The sequence below is a fragment of the Stenella coeruleoalba genome (assembly GCF_951394435.1).
Source record: "Stenella coeruleoalba genome assembly, chromosome: 15".
NCBI lineage: Eukaryota > Metazoa > Chordata > Mammalia > Artiodactyla > Delphinidae > Stenella > Stenella coeruleoalba.
Genome location: NC_137161.1, coordinates 65,565,363 through 65,588,220, shown reverse-complemented (window position 1 = coordinate 65,588,220; position 22,858 = coordinate 65,565,363). Strand labels below are relative to the sequence as shown.

At 41.0% G+C, this 22,858-nt stretch overlaps 1 long non-coding RNA gene across 1 annotated transcript in view; it reads right to left on the bottom strand.

Annotated features, from left to right (window-relative positions):
• The window catches only part of LOC307198706, a 93,973-nt gene extending 74,708 nt beyond the window's left edge, over positions 1-19,265 (bottom strand). Inside the window, exon 1 of the long non-coding RNA XR_013831674.1 lies at positions 18,703-19,265. This is a non-coding gene — a long non-coding RNA (uncharacterized lncRNA). The remainder of the gene's footprint in view (positions 1-18,702) is intronic.
• Between the last annotated feature and the right edge of the window lie 3,593 nt (positions 19,266-22,858).

Genomic DNA, 22,858 nt, shown 5'->3' with positions numbered 1-22,858 from the left:
GAACAAAACAGAATCTACCTTCAGAATCGTGCATCAGCAAATATTTATTACATGACCAGCTCAGGTAACAGTGAATGCTGAGCAACTTCTGTGCATGCCTTCTTGTCTAGATATTGAGAATAGTAACAACTAATATTTTATATCACATCTTTAAAATCTCATTCACTTACATTATTTCATTTAATATTCAAACATCTGTGTGATAACACGCAGGCAGGATAAGCATGAATGCATTACACAGTTGCAAAAAGTTCTCAAACTTTTGCTTTGTATTCGTCAAGCACTCTGCTAAGGACGTTATGTTCATTATTTCATTCAAAGCTCAACAGGGTTCTATGAGGCATGTTCTATTACAATTGTGTCCAGTTCACCAATGGGGACTCTGAGGCCTAAAAAGATGAAGCGAGTTGCTCTGAGCCATGAGATAGTAAGAAGTAGAGCCAGAAATTGAACCCCTGTCTGACTCCAACATGCTATATACCCCTTCGCTTAGGGTAACACTGAGTTATTTTTGTTATGCGTATGTCTGTCTGCTCTAGATTATGAGCTCCTTCAGGGAAAGACCGAGCCGTAACACTCTCCCCAGTGAGTACCATGCCTGACACTTCCAACAGTACATATGTGGAGGATGACACACAGAGAAAAGAAAGAGTGAGTGAGGGTTTAAATAACCTGTCCACAGCCATGTACCTAATAGCTCCCTGACTTGAGACTCAGAGTTTTGAATCCAAGAACTTTTCAATAATAATAAGAAGAATAGCTATCATTTATTGAGAACTCACATCAGGCATTTTTATGCCTATACTATTTCATTTAATTCTTGAAAGAGCCTTGTAAAATGCGTGTCATAATACCCTCATTTTGATCTCAGTGAGATTCAACACCTTGCCTAAGGTCACCCAGCTAACTAATATCGAAGACTCAGTTTGTCCTATCTGGGTGACTTAATGCTTCCCACCTTCCTCCTCTGAGAACTGGACCCAGTCTCTGTAGCTGTTCCAAGCTGATTGAATCCTTCCCACCCCACATCCCAAACCATGGCCCCCGCCCATATGACTATAAGAACCCCACTGCTCAGACATTCCTGTGATGGAGCTCCACCTCCAGAGGAGGCCTTTTAGATACGGGGGACACTCCCCAGAATTATACCAGAGAGGCCAGGAACAGGAGCTTCCGTATCAGGCAGACCAGGTTCCAGTGCTCTGCTGCTTTCTCACTGCATAAATGGTTGGAAAAAAGAAAGACAGGACTTACTGCAGACTACTATTTCTCTATCAAGTGTGGCCTGAGATCCCTAACACATCTTATGTCCCCACTACATATTTCATAGTGCTCCGTCCATCCACCCATCTATGCACCCATTCTTTTTTTACCTATCAATCCATCAACCTTGCATCCTTTCCTTTCTTTTATCCATTCTTTTACCAATGTCCCCTTCCATCATCCTTCCTTCTTCCTTCATTCACCCCTTCCTTTATTCCTTCAATCCATCCACTCGACAAACATTTGTCAACTGAAAAATACGCACAACCTAAAAGTTGAGAATTATGTCTTATTCGGTAGACACACTGAGGACTTAAGCCCAGGAGCAGCCTCTCAGATAGCTCTGAGGGACCTTTCCAAAGAGGTAAAGGAGGAGCCAGGATATATAGGAGGATTTGCAAACAAACAAACAAACAAAAAAAAAAAACCCAGGTAGTCAGAACATCAAAAGAGTACTGTTAATTAAATAAAACCAGACATCTTAAATTAAAGAATTTAGCGCCTTTCTATGTATGGGAAGATGCAAGAGCCTGGGCTCACTGAAATCATTCCTTTGATATGCACCTCAACTATCTAGGGCAAATATCCTGGTTTCTCCATCCTGAATCTCTTCAGCGTACACAGTCTGGGGCAGCAGCAGTGGCTGCTGACTTGATGGCCACAACATCCTTTGTTTACTGGTATGGGAGGTGACATTCTTTGTCCACACATTATTGACCAACTACTGTATTCCCAGCATTGTACTGGGCTCTGGGTTTACAAAGAAAAGACACAGCACATGACGTAGTATAGTGGTCAAGAATGGGGTCAGCAAGCAGAGAGAACTCAGTTAACATCTGGGTTCTGTCACTTGCAAGTTGAATGCCCTTGGACAAGCCTGAGCTTCTCTGAACCTCAGTTTCCTCCTATATAAAATGGGGGGATGGGAGTGTAGTACATAACTCATCGAGTTGTTTGTGAGGAGACAAGAGGAAGCACATAGTGCACAAACACCATCAGTTGGCATTGTTATTATAAAGCCAGTTCCTGCCCTGGAGGAACTCAAAGGAAGGCACGCTGGTAAATACGTTAAGACTTATGATATGAAACCATAAGTAGTGGGAGGTGATTAAAGTCAGCCTGAGGCATTAAGGCCCATCTCAAGAAAGATGAAGATTCCAGCTTCTTTTCTAATAAAAAGGCACCTCTTCCAGGAGAAGATTCATCCTGAATTACTTGATGACCTTGAGGCATTTAAAATGACTTTCCGAATAATCACCTCTTTCCTCCCCTTGACCAAGGTCTTTGCCAAAGTATTTTCAGCACTCTGGTTTTGTGCTGGTGTCCTGTGGCTGTTTCTGAGTTTAACAGATCTTCATTCTCCCATAGATTGCTTCTAGAATGTCCTTGGAGCATAATATATCTTAGATTCATCATAAAATTACAGCAGTGAAAAGTACCTTAGGTACCATCTACCCTACACTTCTGCACTCACTAGAAGGGAAGACCCAGAGAGGTTAAGTGAGTTGTCTGAGATCACACAACTAACCTCGTGACCCAGTTGAGATCAGATACAAGGTATAGTGAAGCCCACTCCAAGGTTACTTCCAGACTACCATGCTGCCTACTCCTCTAATTTCTCATGCCACCTAACACCCACTCTGTAGTCCTCTTTCTGTGTATTTCTTTATCTCTTTCTCATCCATGGTGGGGAGGCAAGTTGAGGGCCAAATTATCTTGAGAAAATTACTTTGCCTTGCCTCTCTGAGTCTGTTTTCCCATCTGTAAAATTATGTTGATAAGACAAACTTCACAGGTTTGATGTAAAGATTAAAGGAGAGAATTTAAGTGAAAGTACTTCAAGAAATGCTATATATTGTCTTTGATTCCCAGTACAGCCTATAAGTGGTGGAATCAGGACTCAGACTTAGCTGGATCTGACGGCAATGTGTATGTGCTTTACACTACATTTCTGACACTCAGTAGATGCTTAACAAATAAAAGAAATTAGCTTCCAAGAAGGTCAAGTAGATGTACTTTTCCCTATTCCTCCTGCTAAGTACAACTGAAATGCATGGACAGTATATATAAAACAAACATAAGTACAACTTCTACTTCTACCTGAAAGTAACAGTGCAGCACCACTCATTTCCCCTACCAGAGCAGTGTCAGAGAAAATCAGCCGGAACCAAAGGCTTTACGAAGATACAGGGTGACAACTGCTGAACAACCATTGACAGTAAGACACTGGAACTCACCAAAAAATATACCCCACATCCAAAAACAAAGGAGAAGCCGCAATGAGATGGTAGGAAGGGCGCAATCACAATAAAATCAAATCCCGGAACTGCTGGGTGGGTGACTCACAAACTGGAGAACAATTATACCACAGAAGTCCACCCACTGCAGTGAAGGTTCTGAGCCCCATGTCAGGCTTCCCAACTGGGGGTCTGGCAACAGGAGGAGGAATTCCCAGAGAATCAGACTTTGAAGGATAGTGGGATTTGATTGCAGGACTTCGACAGGACTGGGGGAAACAGAGACTCCACTCTTGGAGGGCACACACAGAGTAGTGTGCACATCGGGACCCAGGGGAAAGAGCAGTGACCTGATAGGAGACTGAACCAGACCTACCTGCTTGTGTTGGAAGGTCTCCTGCAGAGGCAGGGGGTGGCTGTGGCTCACCACGAGGACAAGGACACTGGCAGCAGAAGTTCTGGGAAGTACTCCTTGGCGTGAGCCCTCCCAGAGTTTGCCATTAGCCCCACCAAAGAGCCCAGGTAGGCTTCAGTGTTGGGTCGCCTCAGGCCAAACAACCAACAGGGAGGGAACCCAGCCCCACCCATCAGCAGACTAGTGGATTAAAGTTTTACTGAGCTCTGCCCACCAGAGCAACACCCAGCTCTACCCACCACTAATCCCTCCAATCAGGAAACTTGCACAAGCCTCTTAGATAGCCTAATCCACCAGAGGGCAGACAGCAGAAGCAAAAAGAACTACAATCCTGCAGCCTGTGGAACAAAAACCACATTCACAGAAAGATAGACAACATGAAAAGGCAGAGGGCTATGTACTAGATGAAGGAACAAGATAAAACCCCAGAAAAACAAATAAATGAAGTAGAGATAGGCAATCTTTCAGAAAAAGAATTCAGAATAATGATAATGAAGATGATCCAGGACCTTGGAAAAAGAATGGAGGCAAAGATCAAGAAGATGCAAGAAATGTTTAACAAAGACCTAGAAGAATTAAAGAACAAACAAACAGAGATTAACAATACAATAACTGAAATGAAAAATACACTAGAAGGAATCAATAGCAGAATAATTGAGGCAGAAGAACGGAGAAGTGACCTGGAAGACAGAATGGTGGAATTCACTGCCACAGAACAGAATAAAGAAAAAAGAATGAAAAGAAATGAAGGCAGCCTAAGAGACATCTGGGACAGAATTAAACAAAACAACATTTGCATTATAGGGGTCCCAGAAGGAGAAGAGAAAGAGAAAGGACCTGAGAAAATATTTGAAGAGATTATAGTTGAAAACTTCCCTAACATGAGAAAGGAAATACCCACCGAAGTCCAGGAAGTGCAGAGAGTCCCAGCAAGATAAATCCAAGGAGAAACACACCAAGACACATAGTAATCAAACTGACAAAAACTAAAGACAAAGAAAAATTATTAAAAGCAACAAGGGAAAAACGACAAACAACATACAAGGGAACTGCCATAAGGTTAACAGCTGATTTCTCAGCAGAAACTCTACAAACCAGAAGGGAGTGGCATGATATATTTAAAGTGATGAAAGGGAAGAACCTACAAGCAAGATTACTCTACCCAGCAAGGATCTCATTCAGATTTGACGGAGAAATCAAAAACTTTACAGACAAGCAAAAGCTAAGAGAATTCAGCACCACCAAACCAGCTCTACAACAAATGCTAAAGAAACTTCTCTAAATGTGAAACACAAGAGAAGAAAAGGACCTACAAAAACAAACCCAAAACAGTTAAGAAAATGGTAATAGGAACATACATATTGATAATTACTTTAAATGTGAATGGATTAAAGGCTCCAACCAAAAGACACAGGCTTGCTGAATGGATACAAAAACAAGAACTATATATATATATATATATATATATATATATATATATGCTGTTAACAAGAGATCAACTTCAGACTTAGGGACACATACAGTCTGAAAGTGAGGGGATGGAAAAAAGATATTCCATGAAAATGGAAATCAAAAGAAAGATGGAGTAGCAATACTCATATCAGATAAAATAGACTTTAAAATAAAGAATGTTACAAGAGACAAGGAAGGACACTACATAATGATCAAGGGATCAATCCAAGAAGAAGATATAACAATTAAAAATATATATGCACCCAACATAGCAGCACCTCAATACATAATGCAAATGCTAACAGCTATAAAAGAGGAAATCGACGGTAACATAGTAATAGTGGGGGACTTTAACACTCACTTACACCAATGGACAGATCATCCAAACAGAAAATTAATAAGGAAACACAAGTTTTAAATGACACAATAGACCAAATAGATTTAACTGATATTTACAGGACATTCCATCTGAAAACAGCAGATTACACTTTCTTCTCAAGTGCACATGGAACATGATCCAGGATAGATCACATCTTGGGTCACAAATCAAGCCTCAGTAAATTTAAGAAAATTGAAATCACATCAAGCATCTTTTCCAAACATAACGTTATAAGATTAGAAATAAATTACAGGGAAAAAAATGTAAAAAGCACAAACACATGGAGGCTAAACAATATGTAACTAAATAACCAAGAGATCACTGAAGAAATCAAAGAGGAAATCAAAAAACCTAGAGACAAATGACAAAGAAAACATGATGATCCAAAACCTATGGGATGCAGCAAAAGGAGATCTAAGAGGGAAGTTTATAGCAATACAATCCTACCTCAAGAAACAAGAAAAATCTCAAATAAACAATCTAACCGACACCTAAAAGAACTAGAGAAAGAAGAACAAACAAAACCCAAAGTTAGCAGAACGAAAGAAATCATAAAGATCAGAGCAGAAATAAATGAAATGGAAACAAAGAAAACAATAGCAAAGATCAATAAAACTAAAAGCTGGTTCTTTGAGAAGATAAACAAAATTGATAAACCTTTAGCCAGATTCATCAAGAAAAAGAGGGAGAGGACTGAAATCAATAAAATTAGAAATGAAAAAGGAGAAGTTACAACAGACACTGCAGAAATACAAAGCATCATAGGAGAATACTACAAGCAACTCTATGCCAATAAAATGGACAACCTGGAAGAAATGGACAAATTCTTAGAAAGGAATAACCTTCCAAGACTAAACCAGGAAGAAATAGAAAATATGAACAGACCAATCACAAGCAATGAAATTGAAACTGTGATCAAAAATCTTCCAACAAACAAAGGTCCAGGACCAGATGGCTTCACAGGTGAATTCTAGCAAACATTTAGAGAATAGTTAACATCCATCCTTCTCAAACTCTTCCAAAAAACTGCAGAGGAAGGAACACTCCCAAACTCATTCTACGAGGCCACCATCACCCTGACACCAAAACCAGACAAAGATACTACAAAAAATATATATATACAGACCAATATCCCTGATGAATATAGATGCAAAAATCCTCAACATAATACTAGCAAACAGAATCCAACAACACATTAAAAGGATCATACACCATGATCAAGTGGGATTTATCCCAGGGATGCAAGGATTCTTCAATATATGCAAATCAATCAATGTGATACACCATATTAACAAATTGAAGAATAAAAACCATATGATCATCTCAATAGATGCAGAAAAAGTTTTTAACAATATTCAACATCTATTTATGATAAAAACTCTCCAGAAAGTGGGCATAGAGGGAACCTACCTCAACATAATAAAGGCCATATACAACAAACCCACAGCAAACATTCTCAATGGTGAAAAACTGAAAGCATTTCTTTTAGGATCAGGAACAAGACAAGGATGTCCATGCTTGCCACTCTTATTCAACATAGTTTTGGATGTCCTAGCCACAGCAATCAGAGAAGAAAAAGAAATAAAAGGAATACAAATTGGAAAAGAAGTGAAACTGTCACTGTTTGCAGATGATATGATACTATACATAGATAATCCTAAAGATGCCACCAGAAAACTACTAAAACTAATCAATGAATTTGGAAAAGTTGCAGGATACAAAATTAATGCACAGAAATCTCTTGCATTCCTATACACTAACAACAAAAGATCAGAAAGAGAAATTAAGGAAACAATCCCATTCACCATTGCAACAAATGGAATAAAATACCTAGGAATATAGCTACCTAAGGAGGTAAAAGACCTTTACTCAGAAAACTATAAGACACTGATGAAAGAAATCAAAGATGACACAAACAGATGGAGAGATATACCAGGTTCTTGGATTGGAAGAATCAATATTGTGAAAATGACTATACTACCCAAAACAACCTACGGATTCAATGCAATCCCTATCAAATTACCAATAGCATTTTTTGCAGAACTAGAACAAAAAATCTTAAAATTTGTATGGAGACACAAAAGACCCCGAATAGCCAAAGCAATCTCAAGGGGGAAAAAAACAGAGCTGGAGTAATCAGACTCCCTGACTTCAGACTATACTACAAAGCTACAGTAATCAAAATAATATGGTACTGGCACAAAAACAGAAATATAGATCAATGGAATAGGATAGAAAGCCCAGAGATAAACTCACTCACCTATGGTCAACTAATCTATGACAAAGGAGGCAAGGATATACAATGGAGAAATGACAGTGTCTTCAATAAGTGGTGCTGGGAAAAACTGGACAGCTACATGTAAAAGAATGAAATTAGAACACTCCCTAACACCATACACAAAAATAAACTCAAAATGGATTAAAGACCTAAATGTAAGACCAGACACTATAAAACTCTTAGAGGAAAATATAGGAAGAGCACTCTTTAACATAAATCACAGCAAGATCTTTTTTGACCTACCTCCTAGAGTAATGGAAATAAAAACAAAAAATAAACAAATGAGGCCTAATGAAACTTAAAAGCTTTTGCACAGCAAAGGAAACCATAAACAAGACGCAAAGACTACCCTCAAAATGGGAGAAAATATTTGCAAATGAATCAATGGACAAAGGATTAATCTCCAATATATATAAACAGCTCATGCAGCTCAATATTTTAAAAAATAATAATCCAATCAAAAAATGGGCAGAAGATCTAAATAGACACTTCTCCGAAGAAGACATACAGATGGACAACAAGAGGCACATGAAAAGCTGCTCAACATCACTAATTATTAGAGAAATGCAAATCAAAACTACAATGAGGTATCACCTCACACCAGTTAGAATGGGCATCATCAGAAAATCTACAAACAACAAATGCTGGAGAGGGTGTGGAGAAAAGGGAACCCTCTTGCACTGTTGGTAGGAATGTAAATTGATATAGTCACTACGGAGAACAGTATGGAGGTTCCTTAAAAAGCTAAAAATAGAATTACCTTATGACCCAGCAATCCCACTACTGGGCATATGCCTAGAGAAAACCATAATTCAAAAGGACACATGCACCCCAATGTTCATTGCAGCACTATTTACAACAGCCAGGTCATGGAAGCAACCTAAATGCCCATCGGCAGATGAATAGATAAAGAAGATGTGGTACATATATACAATGGACTATTACTCAGCCATAAAAAGGAATAGAATTGAGTTATTTGTAGAGACATGGATGGACCTAGAGACTGTCATACAGAGTGAAGTAAGTCAGAAAGAGAAAAACAAATATCATATATTAACACATATATGTGGAATCTAGAAAAATGGTACAGATGAGCCAGTTTGCAAGGCAGAAATAGAGACACAGACGTAGAGAACAAATGTATGGACACCAAGGGGGGAAAGTGGGGGAAGGGGCGGTGGTGGTGGTGTGATGAATTGGGAGATTGGGATTGACATATATACACTAATATGTATAAAATAGATAACTAATAAGAACCTGCTGTATAAAAAAATAAATTAAATTAAATTAAAAAAATAAAGATTAAAAAAAGCAGATACAGAGTCACATAGCATAATACAAAAATGTATAGGCTTCAAAAAAAAACGTATAGGCTTTAACAAAAACTCACTCATCAGACCAAGAACCAGGATTATATCAAACTGAATGAAAAAATACAATTAATAAATGCCAACATCAAGATGCCAGAGATGTTAAAATGATCTGACAAGAAATTAAAGTAGCCATTGTAAAATTGCTTTTTTTTTTTTTTTTTTGCGGTACGCGGGCCTCTCACTGTTGTGGCCTCTCCCATTGCAGAACACAGGCTCCGGAAGCGCAGGCTCAGCGGCCATGGCTCACGGACCCAGCAGCTCCACGGCATGTGGGATCTTCCCGGACCAGGGCACGAACCCGTGTCCCCTGCATCGGCAGGCGGACTCTCAACCACTGCGCCACCAGGGAAGCCCGCAAATGATATTTTTAAAATGAAAAAGCCAATAACCAAAATTTGAAAACTCAGTGAATGGGATCAATGGCATAATGGATGGGAGAGGGGAAATAATCAGTGAACTGGAAGACTGAACAATAGCAGTTACCCAATCTAAACAACAGAGAGTAAATAGGCCGAAAAAAGAAAAGTGAAAAAAGGCTTAGGGACCTGTGGGACTGTAAAAGGTCTAAGATTCATGTCATTAGAGTCCCAAAAGGAGAAAGAAGGTGAGTCCAAAAAAGTACTCAGAGATAATGGCTGAAAACTTCTCAAATTTGGCAAGAGCCAGAAACCTTCAGATTCAAGAAGTTAAGAAACTCCCAAACCCTGGGACTTCCCTGGTGACACAGTGGTTAAGAATCCTCCTGCCGATGCAGGGGACACGGGTTCAGTCCCTGGTCCAGGAAGATCCCACATGCCATGGAGCAACTAAGCCCGTGCGCCACGAAAACTGAGCCTGTGCTCTAGAGCCTGTGAGCCACAACTACTGAAGCCCACACGCCTAGAGCCCGTGCTCCGCAACAAGAGAAGCCACCCCAGTGAGAAGCCCACGCACCACAACGAAGATTAGCCCCCACTCACCACAACTAGAGAAAGCCCAGGTGCATAAATGAAGACCCAACGCAGCCAAAAATAAATAAATAAATTTATATATATAAAAAAAAAGAAACTTCCAAACCCAAAGAGAGTCACACTTCATAAACAACCTTCTGGAAACTAAAGACAAATAAAAAATCTTAAAAACAGCCAGAAAAAGGACACTTTACTAACAGGGGAAAAAAATAATTCAGATAACATCAGATTTATTACCAGAAAACATGGAGGCTGAAAGGAAATGGCACAACATATTCAGGTGCTGAAAGAAAAAAAATTGTCAATCCAGAATCCTATACCCAGTGAAAACATCCTTTAGGAATAAAGAGGAAATCAACATATTCTCAGGTGAAGGAAAACTAAGAGAATTTGTCACCAGAAGCCTAAAGAATGGCTAAAGAAAGCTCTCTGGACAGAAAGGTAATTTTCAAAAAGGAAACTTGAACAATCAAGAAGGAAGAAAGAACACAGTAAAGAAGATACGGGTAAATACAACAGGTTTTCCTTTTCCTCTTGAGTTTTCTAATCTATGTTTGATGGGCGGAGAAAAATAGATAAATCATCATCATAAAAAGAGAAAAATATTTGGAACTTAATTTATAAAAATTTGGAAATTTCTTTATAAAAATGTCTCTTGATATGTGCATTATTTAGAATTTCCAAAAACTTCATTACTTCACTTTACACTTGCCCTCTAAGAAGCACAAGTCTCAAGAAGATCTATCTGTGATACATCACTTCTCCCTAGTCAGATCCCACCCAGGTAAGGCACAATGTGCCCAGCACCCAGAAAATTCTCCTTTGTCTCTCTAAAAATTTTCCTTAAACATGGCTAAATTAGAACTCTTTGATTGCAAATGACAGATACTCAGTTTGAACTTTTTTAAGCCAAACAATAGGAAGGTCAGGGCTGGTGCTAAGAAATGGCTAGAATCGGTGTCTCCAATGCCATCAGCTTACCCTCCATCTCTGTCTCTCATCATGAAATTGGTATGCCTCTTCCTGCATATCAATTTCATGATCTCCTATCTGGGCTTTCTCTGAGTTTACTTCCTAACAGCCCTGGGCCCAGAGTAGAAAAAGATTTTTCTCCTCTGCCTCCCATTTGAAAAAAAAAAAAAAAAAATCTCGGGAATTCTCTGGCAGTCCAGTGGTTAGGACTCGGCATTTTTACTGCCAGGGCCCGGGTTCGATCCCTGATAGGGGATCTATGATCTTGCAAGCCACCGGGTGTGGAAAAAAAAAAAATCTCAAGGAAGGACTCTGGTTACTCCTGGGTCTTTTCTTCCCTTTTGACCAATCTCCTAAACCTATTCCTAGGGGGTGGGATCTGTTAGCAAAAGAGAGCCTTAGATGCCAGTCAAACAAAATCTGTGGCCTGTGAAATACTTTAAAAGCATGAAATCAAAACAAGCCTTGACTATTCTCCTCCCACTGACTTCATCTTCCTTAGTTAAGAATCCTTAAGGAATCTGATCATAGCAAAGCAGGGTTTCTCAGCCCCAGCCCTACTGATGTTAGTTGCCAAATAAGTCTGTTGTACGGAGCTGTCCTGTGCGCTGTAGGATGTTGAGCAGTATCCCTGGTCTCTCTACCCACTAGATGCCAGTAGCAGTGCTCCATCTCCCATTTTTAAAACCCAAAAATATCTCCAGACATTGCCAAGTGTCCCCTGGGGAACAAAACTGCTCCCAGTGTAGTCACTGCAGTAGAGGGATGGGAGATGGGAGAACAGAGGGCATTTTCCCAGAAGCTATTACCAAAGTGGACATCTTGTGGGGTGAGGGGAAGATAAGGGGAAAGCCATGGAGGAAGGGAGGGAGGGGAGGATGGAGATGGCAGTGCTTCCAGCACCTGTCATTTTTCCATTAGCACCTTAGAACCAATTAATTTATCATATTATCTAGCTGTCAACTTGGAAGAAGAGCTAGGGCACCAGGGCATATGAAATAGAATGAGGCATATAAATACTTCAGCCTGCGGGTGTGGGGAGGGAAGGAGGGACTAAGGATTCAGACTCCTTAATGGAGCTGGTAGATGGTGGTAATTCAGCATCAGTGACCATAAACTGAGGGTGCTGGACTATGTTTCTTGTGTCTACTACCAACTGTTAATCATATTAACAAAAGCGATCACTTGTAGTTCAGAGTTTTCATTGGGGTTTCTCAGACCCAATCTTATTTGATTCTCCCCTAAACCATACGAAGTGGGCAAAGGAATGTCTTGTTATGCCCATTTTCATGAGGAAACAACCCATTGTATAGGAAATAGAGACACTATCACGTGGGCACTAAAAGTGTGGGGCTTTTAATACCACAAACCAGGCTTCACTTCTTAGAATCACGTTCCTCATAGGAACTTCCTGTTGTGAGACAACTCAGGCAAGCGGGCCTGGCCAAGGCAGCTGGTTTCAGTCAACCGTTCCCTAACAACCTGCCCCCTGAGAGACTTCATACTCAAGATACTTCTTGGGAATTGGGGTGGAGGTCTGTTTCTTCTGTAACTACTTCCTGCTGGGAATGGGTGCCGTCCTGCCTAGTAGAGTAGAAGTCTCTCTCCAGCTGTTCTATCCTTGTATCTTTTTTTTTTTTTTTTTTTTTGGTGGCTCGTGGGCTCTAGAGCACAGGCTCAGTAGTTGTGGCACACGGGCTTAGTTGCTCTGTGGCATATGGGATCTTCCCGGACCAGGGCTCAAACCCGTGTCCCCTGCATTGGCAGGCAGACTCCCAAACACTGCGCCACCAGAGAAGTCCCTCTCCACCTGTTCTAAATCAAGGTATTCCGTGTCTGAAACTGGCTTCCACCCTCATAGTAACAACAATTTAGCCTGAAACTGTTGGGCCCTATTAGATATAAACCTTGTAAGCAGACAGGGACCAAACAGGAGGCCTAACAGAATGTTCATTGCCGAGTCCAGAAAAGGAAGGCAAAACTTGGGGTGAGGGCTGCAGGGGGTATGACTTTCTTCTGATTGGTTAGTGGTGAGGTAACAGGGCGGTGCTCCAGGAATCTTGCACTCAGCCTGAAGTTACCATCCTCCACCTGGGTGGGACCCCCAGTTCTACAGAAGAGCTCCAAGATATTGTTATGCATACTCCTGAGGAGGAAACAGGGCCCTGCCCCAGGGCAGCACCACCACTTACTGCTCCTCCCCTGCTTCTGCATTCCCTACCTTCCCTGATTAGCAACTGTTTGAATCTGCTCTTTTGAACTCAAGGAAGGTCAAGGAGGCTGAAACATGGGACACAGAAAGGATTTGTACCTGGGAGCTCTACAGGGTCCTGCTCAGTTTCAATTCCCCCTTTTCTTTGAAACTCCTCAGTCTCTCCGGGAATGGAGCGACAACCACTCTGGCCACTTTTTGCCGAAATGGGGCATAGTCCTGCCTCAATCTGGGGAATAGACACCAAATTGGAAATATTCCTGAATTCCAAGTCCTGGATCTGAGTCTTTTATGATTAAGATCTCAATTCCTTGGTCTGTCATTTTGGTGTAACCGACCCAGTTAGAAGTAGTTGGAAGAGTGACAACTGGAATTTTAATAGACAAAATACATCTCATTCCCCAAGGAATTCAGAAGAATAAGCTTGAAACCCAGTCTGGACCTCGCATCTTGGGGAGACTTATAGCCAGGTAGCCAGTTGTCTAATTTTACCTAAGTAGGTTTTAACTTCTGATGTAGCATTAACATGTACATAACAGGAGCTATTGGCCATTACACGTATGTCTCCTCTTTTTGTTAATATCTGATCTAAAGCAATTTCATTGTCTAAGAAATGTAATAGTTACAGGAGGATATCTTGAAACCATAAGGTTGCAGCTACCAGAGGCCAGCAGATATTGTTTTGAGAATGGCTGGTGGATCCCATGTCTGATGCAGCTCAGAAAACTCAAGTTCTCAGCAATACAAGGACTTTGAAATCATGTCCATAATGCCACCTAATATTACCTTGGATGTCTGAACCGCAGCTACCCCATTTTGACTTTCAATTGCATTTCTCTCCTTAATGGCCAAAGCAGATGTCACTGTTAATGATGTCAGTGCTTTTCTAGATATGAGAAGATGCAAGAATTTGGGCTCATAAAATCTTCTCCTGAAAGTATCTAACTATCTGAAGGCCTGTTCTGCCAGTTTTTCCCAGAGCACAGAGCACCTCATTCCTGATCTCCACCCTGAATTCCTTTCAGGGTGTGTTGAAGGTCAGTGACCACAGTAACCATAGACTTAATCCTTGCAGAGGCAGTTGACAAGTGCCAACTTTCAGCTGGCACGGTCCCATCATGGTCATAAACTTTCAGCTGGCAGGGTCCCATCATGGTCATAAATTCGACCATGGTTTGACAGGTATTTCATGACCATTTTGTTCCACGGTGCTAGGAATGCTCATTCCCAGGTCTGGCAAAGATTTCGCTAGTAGGCCCCTCAATGTGCTGTTACTGGCCTAGGCCTTATTAACAGTAGCCAAAGGTCTCTAGACCACCTGTCTTACTAGTCTCTTATGGAAAATAGTCCCTCTTGCTGCTTTTTCCCGTAGCTGGAGTTACACTATTACAATCCTTGATCTCATAGGAACATACCATCATTTTATCAGAGGCTCAGTCACACGTTTGATAATGCAAGAGACAACAAGTTTATAAAACAGGCACTGTAAAAAATAGTACAGCTAGCAGTATTAGTGAGGTCGTAAGCAAGAATTTAAGTCAAGAACTTCCATTAGGTGCAGCCCAGTATATCTCAGGTTGTCTGACTTAGTCTGTTCTGTACCAATCCGTATCTATAAGGTAAATTTTATATCGGCATTGTCCATAAAGCACCAGCCCAATTTCCTAGTGTTACTAGGTTGGTTATCACAAGTATGGTTTGATTGTTCCCAACGTAAGGGAGCCTTTAAATTTAAATGACCATAGCCTGGTGTTAATCTCCTGTTTGCAAATCATGAAGCATCTGATCTTCATTCAAAAACAGATTACTGAGTTAAGCTTCAGAAACAAACAGAGTGCCCATTTAATAATTCAATTAAACTTTACAACAATATAACCTAACAGCAAGGAACTATCTGGGAAGTGAATCTTAGTGAATACAGACCTCAATCAACAGAATTAGAATTTGATATCCATTGATACACCTCTTTCTCTCTAATATTACCCTCACTTTTGTCAAATCAAGACTGATTCGTCTGCAAATTAAGTCTGATTAATGGATAGAAGGCCCCCTAGGGCCAGGAAAACCATGCCAAGGGCTTCTCACAGATTCCGCCTTACAGATTTAGGTGAATTCCTCCCTTTTGAGGTCCACAAAATACCTTCAGATTCCTGCACCTGTTAGGAGGTGGCCTTCCTAATTTAATTTACCTTATAAAGCTGCTGGGAACCTAAGAATTTCCAATCTCTGGAGGGATCGGGGAGAGAGAAAAGAGAAATGCCGTGATTTTGCTCACAGAGGTGTGATTTACCAAGTTGTTGTTAAGTCATAAGTAACTTGAGGGGAAGGCTTCCCTATATCTGGAAGACACAAATCAAGACCAGTATAACCATATTCACCAGTTCACTCAGTAAACAATCCTCCTGTTAACTTTTTATGAGCTATCAAGCTTTCATTTAGGACTCTTTAATTTCTTACCCAGTTCAGCATTATGGTCTGAAAGTCAGAAACTTGTATTTATCCAAAAGTTCTTTCTATAAATCTTCTTGAAGAGGAAACTTTTTTTGCAAAAGCATCAGAGTAAAACCATAGCTATCTAAAATGACAAAAGACCTAAGAAGGCACGTTTAAAATCTGATTACAACGCAACTGACAAAGAAACTTGATTACTGCTGTGACATACACTTTCAGATAATAACTATAATTATGACTGATAACATTTTACCAGGACATATCAGATTCTTAGGAACCCCATATAATTTCTAGGATATCTCTATTAATAACACTTACCATACAATAGAGCCTAAGAAGATTTATTACTCATTTGACAATACTTCCCATGTAATTTAACATACCAAGCGAACCTAATAGAGTTTAATATCTCTCTTTGGGATGTTTCAGGGGCCCTTTGAAGCATCCCAAAGTTAGCTAGCAGTCAAAAGGACTTCATTAGAATTTGATTTAGGAAGTTTTGTCCAAAATTAAAAATACCAAAAAGGATTTAAAACGCTTGGTCAGACAGGATCATAGGTCACTGTGAAACAACAGTTATTCACTTAGCCAAAGTGACAATGAAAGATTTCAAAGGTAAATACAGAACTCTTCACTTAAAAGGTAAAGAAACTTAAAATCTGTTATCAAAGTCACTTCAACATTTTAAGAAAACTTGTTCTTTTAAAAGAGAGAAAAACCAAATTCAAGTTTGGCACCAGCTTAGTTTTAAAATTCATTTACTCATTTAAATTCATTCTAAACTCAGCCAGTCCCAACCACGCACAAAACTCAGTGTCCGCTTCCCACAAACCTTCCATCACTTTCTGTATCTATACTCGCACATCCCTCATTTTTCCATCCCAAAACAACCAGCTCCAAGATAGAATCACTTTCTTTTTCCTTAATAAAATGTAATTCCATTCCTCATACCTTCTTTACTGAAAACGTACATCCTACTTTCCTTAAGCAACCATGAACTGTCTTTTACATTAGCCTTAAACATAAATGCCAGTGATAAATTCTAAAAACATCTCAGGGAGGCACCAAACATATTCATTAATAGTCCAAAATACCTTTAGTTTCTCTGTTTAATAATTTTATTTGGGAATGACCCAGCTATTCAATAAACTTCCATCATTTAACTTAATTTAACACAACTCTAAAATTTAATGTTGCCAAATATCTGGAGAGATCATCCTCAAGTAGACATTCCTAAAACAGAATTATTCCTATAGAGTTTACCTAAAAGCTCTTATATCATTTATATTTACTTTCCTTAAAGGTTTTTTTTTAGTTACTTTCCTTGTTGACAGATTTGTAACAGATATAATAAGGTTTTATTTGACTTTTATTAAACTTAGGTATAATAAAGGTATTATACTTAATGTCGATGACTCTAAAGACATGTTTATATTAATTAAATTTACAAACTTAAACTAAGTTTAATACCATATATTAATTTAATACTGAATATTTCCCAGTTCACGTGAACCTGAAATTAATTCTGGCCAGTTACCTTCCATATTTTTAAGAATTTATATAAGCGCTTAATTTCCTTTAAGCCAATTAAGTAGAACTCATTGACAAATTAATCTGATAATACCATCCAAAGGTAAGGACATATATATAATGCACACAGGCATATAGAAAAACACAACTAGAGATCTCATAGCTTCATTTTCTAAACTTAGTCATGAATTGGGTGTTAAAATATAAAACTCACTAGTTTATAAATAACAGTTGGAATAAGTAAAAATTTTAAAGGCTTTTTTCCCCTATCTTTTTTTCCTCAGTCTCAGGAATTAGGGATGATCTAGGTAAGTGATCCTGAGTGCCCTGGTCTCAAGGCACAGGGTGAGAAAAGCAAATTCTTCTAGAAGGACTTATTCCCTCAAGGTCAGAATTCTGAAAAGATGTTTTATCAAGCTTGCTTTTACTAACTGTACATGCAAAAAGAACCAGTTTGGGAATTTTCAAGAGTTTTACCTAAACCAACTTTCTCTGGAGTCTAAAGAATATTGTGGCCACACAATGTTATAATAAAATATCATCTTTTCTTAGTCATAGGCTCATAGCTAAAATCTTTCCAGTCAGGCAGAATTTGCCCAAGAGGGCTTCACAGTAGAACAGGACCAGAATTTCCCATTTTACGAGGCAGAATGGCCATCACAAATCACAGCACAGAACACAAAGTATTAAACACACATACTCACAGCTGTCCTAACCAGAGATTCCCTTAAATACAAGGCTGCGGTTTCTCAGAAAACCTCCTACAGAGACACAGAACTTCAGATCAGAGTATTGACAGAGTAAACGGAAATATCTCGGGTCTTCAATGATTTCAAACGGAGGGAAGAAGGCCAGGTTGAAAGAAGAAGGGAAGGAGGAGACACAAAAGGGGTGGCCTTACGGACGTCTCCTGCCACCCGCAGAAGCCCAGGCATGACAGGACTTTTCCCTGGGCTTACAGGAAGGGAGGACGGGAACTCAGCCCTACCAAAAACCAGAAACCAGATACCAGATAATTTGAGTTCTCTGCCCATCGGAGGTGATCAGTCTCTGGCCCTCAGATCAGGCTGAGGCCCTTCAACCAGACTCCTGTGTCCAGGACAGAAGAAAGGAGGGGACAGATAGGAGGGGTTGAAAAGAGGAAAGGGAGAGGGTAGGGGAAGAGGGCAACAAACTCTCTTGTTCCTTACCCGGTTGGGGCACTCTGATCAGTCGTCCATGTCAGGAGGAGACCAGGGACAAAACGGTCCCGGTAGCAGCTGTTGGGTCTGGTCCATCAGTGGGTGAGCTGGTCCCCAAGAACCCTGAGTGGTCGGGATGTCAGTTGTAGCAAAGAATGGGTCCCATCAGAGTCATCAGCTGTTGCAGAAAGGGGGATCCCTTTCAGAACCTGAGAGTGGGCTCTTGTCTAACACTCGGAAATGATTGTCCGAGGAGTCACACATGCTGACAAAGCAAAAACTTTACTGGGGGGCTTCCCTGGTGGCGCAGTGGTTGGGAGTCCGCCTGCTGATGCAGGGGACACGGGTTCATGCCCCGGTCCGGGGGGACCCCACATGCCGCAGAGCGTTTGGGCCCGTGAGCCATGGCCACTGAGCCTGCGCGTCCGGAGCCTGTGCTCCGCAGCGGGAGGGGCCACAGCAGTGAGAGGCCCGCGTAACGCAAAAAAAAAAAACTTTATTGGGAAGGGGCGCCCAGGTGAAGAGCAGCAGGGTAAGGGAACCCAGAAGAACTGCTTTGCCGCATGGCTTGCAGTCTTGGGTTTTATGGTGATGGGGTTGGGTTAGCTTCCAGGTTGTCTCGGGCCGATCATCTTGTTTGGCCCATTGTCTGACTCAGGGTTCTTCCTGGTGGGGCGCACATCTCTCAACCAAGATGGATTCCAGCAAGAAGGACTCTGAGATGTTGATCATCTCCTCCCTCTTTTGGCCCCTCCCGAATTCTGCAGGTTACTTTTCAGCAGCTGCACCATGTTCCTTATAGGAACCACCTGTTGTGAGACCACTCAGGCAAGTGGACCTGGCCAAAATGGGTGGTTTGGGTCAACAGTTCCCTAAGAGTATGAAGCCCTACCGCTCATGCTTTTGCACTTCTAGTGACTGGTTGAAGTGTGGGATGGCAACACAACTCTGGCCATGAAGACCTGAAAAGTCTCAAAGACTAAGGGAGCTTTTAAAAAAGCTTTCCTTCACTGAAAAAAATAAAGGTGCACAGGGGAAGAAATGGCCCCTCTTTGGTGTGATATGCACAGAATAGCTGCCACCACCTTGCAAGCATGAGAAGAACAAACTGGAGAGGAAAGTTGAAACATCAAAGACAGCAGAGCAGACGATAAAGATACCTGGGCCCTGACGATATCACTCAACCAAGCACTGATTTAACAGCCCTGGATAGCTCTGTCTTAGGACTGGTTTTCATGGGAGAAAATTAATCTCCTTTTTGTTTCATCCATTTGAATCAGATTTTCTGTTATTTTCGGCCAAATTCATCCCGATAAAATCAGCCATAATGATACCTGCACTACTAAGAATAAGATTCATTGTACACTTACTACGTTTCAAATACTGTACTAAGCTTTTTAGATTTGATATTTCCTTTGAAATATTACATGTTTCACCCTTACAACAAACTCATAAAGTAAATACTATTATTAACTCCATTTTACAGATATGTAATAAAGCAGAAGAAAGAAAACCAACATTTGTAGATTACAAGCATACATACTTAACCTCTTGGGACATTGAGGAGATGGCTAAGAGTGCAGACTCCTGAGTCAGACCATCCACATTCAAATCCAGTTTTATCTCTTACCAGCCCTGTGATCTTGGGCAAGTACTTATAAAATATTATCTTTGAGCCTCTGTTTCCTCATCCTTAAAATGGAGATGATACTTGCATCCATCTCAAAGTGTTGTTAGAATGAAAGGAAATTCATTGAATCAACAAATATTGTGTGCATGAATCAGGGTGCTGGGATTCAAATCTAACTAGGTTTCTTTTGGTTTCAAAGAAATTGGTGTGGCTACATGACAAAGGCTGTTTGGGTCTGAGACTGGGACAGAGAAGTGGAAGGATGAACTAAGCACTGGTTGTGAAGAGCTCTTCATGTTTGGTCAAGGAATGTGGGGAACACATTTCTGAACTGAGGCTGTGGGACTGTGAGAAGAAGGCAGCATGGTCTAGAGCTGGCAGTGGAGAACAGGAGAAGGTGAGCGCTGCCAGATGGGTGACCCTCAGTCTCCAGAGATGCAGTCAGTCTCTGGGGATACACTCTCCAAGGATGGCTATGGGATTGCCTCATTAATTATTAGATTTGCTTGTGCACTGTGATATTGTGATTTTTAATAAGAAATATGTATTTGTCTCTGTCCTGTTTCTGGCACAGAGCTCCTGAAACCCTTAGAATTTCCTAAGTGTTGGGAGTGATTAAGGTGTCTTCTGTTATGTAAATGAGGTGAGTTCTGGACCGCATCTAGATGAGGGCTGGTTACCAGAAAAACGAACCCTGTGATTGAAGGATTGGAACTTTCAGTCCCACCCTGCTGACATCCAGGGAGAGAACTGGAGACTGAATCACTAGCCAACAGCCAATGATTTAACCAATCATGCCTATGTAAGGAAGCCTCCGTAAATACCCAGAGGGAGGGGGTTCAGAGTGCTTCCAGGTTGGTGAACATGTGGAGGTGCTGAGCTCCATTCCCCCTTTCCCCATACTTTGCCCTGCGCATCTCTTCTACCTGGCTGTTCCTGAATTCTGTCCTTTTATAATAAACTAGTAATCTAGTAAACAAAATGCTTCTCTGATTTTTGTGAGTCACCCTAGCAAATCAATTGAACCCGAGGAGGGGGTTGTTGGAACCTCCCACCTATAGCCAGTTGGTCAGAAGCACAGGTGACAACCTTGACTAGCGATAGACATGTGGAGTAGGACAGGGTGTGCACGAGGGACATCCTTGTGGGACTGAGCCTGTAACCTGTGGGACCTGACATTATCTCCAAGTAGATAGTGTCAGAATTGAGTTGAATTGTAAGACACCCAGCTGGTGTTGGAGAATTGCTTGGTGGGGGGGGAAAACCCTACATATTGGAATGGGTATCAGAATATTATGCACTTTTGTTGCCCCAAAGCCATGAGATGTTGCTGATGGTTACGGTTCAGTCACCTCTCCACCAGCCAACCTGGGCACAAACGGACCTTGAGTATTTGGGCAATCAGGGCCTCTGAAGTCTCAAACTATCTTATTCTAAAAAAACAAAAACAAACAAACAAAACCATGATCAGGTAGCTACAGTAGGAAATTTGGCGTCAGGCAGAGCTGGTCTGGAATCCTTCGGATCTAGGTGATCTTACGCACAATGCTCGACCCTTAGGCCCTCAGTATAATTGTTCTGGAGTCAGACTATCTGGATTCAAATCTTGGGTCCGCCACCTACTGGCTGTGTAACCTCAGATAAGTTACTTATAAGCTCTCTCGGCTGTTTCCTCGACTGTAAGACGGGGAAGATAGCTTTACCTACCTGTTAGAGTGGTGGAGATGAAATTATATGAGTCATACATTCAGTGAGTAGTTACTGAGAACCTCCTGTATGACGTTCTGGTGGTGACAAGACAGACTAGATCCTCGTTCTCGTGGAGCTCACACTGGAGTGTGAGGTAAGACATGATACGCGTATAATTAAAATAAAAAATAATATCAAGCAGTGATCAAACTAGAGCTGCTTTTGACAGAGAGGGAAGTTTGAACAGAAAGTTGAATAATGGTGGAGCAGGGGCAACAGCAAGTACAAAGGCCCAGAAGCAAAACTGTGTTTGGCACAATCATGGACGAAAGTATTAAAAGGCCACTGCATCTGGACTGAGCAAAGGAAAGTGAAGTGCGAGAGGTAGACAAGGGCTGGACCCTGGGAAGCCTCATCACTCTTATTTCGGAGTTTACTTGAGAAAGGAAAGCACTGGAGGAGGTTTTTAAATAAAGCAATTTCTTACCAGATTGCCATCTATTCTAAAATTCATACCCAGGGTTTGTTTTAATGAGGTATGGTTAGACACGCAGACATGGAAATGACTGTCATGAGGGAAGAAGTTTATACTCACAGATCCCTGAAACAGGAGGCAGGGCCACACAGGGAAGCACCATGGTCAGTCAGGAGTCAGAGGTGGGATATGGCAGAGTATGGCCCAGAGCCTTTATTGGGGTACTAGCAGGAAAGAAAGGGTGAGGCAGGGTAGGTATACTGAGTAACTTTAGAAACGGATGATTGAATAATTTTGATGGGCTCTGGAGTATAGGGGCAGTCCCTAGTTGTCTAGTACCTGGCCCTGGAGTGATTTAGGGCAGGGGGAAC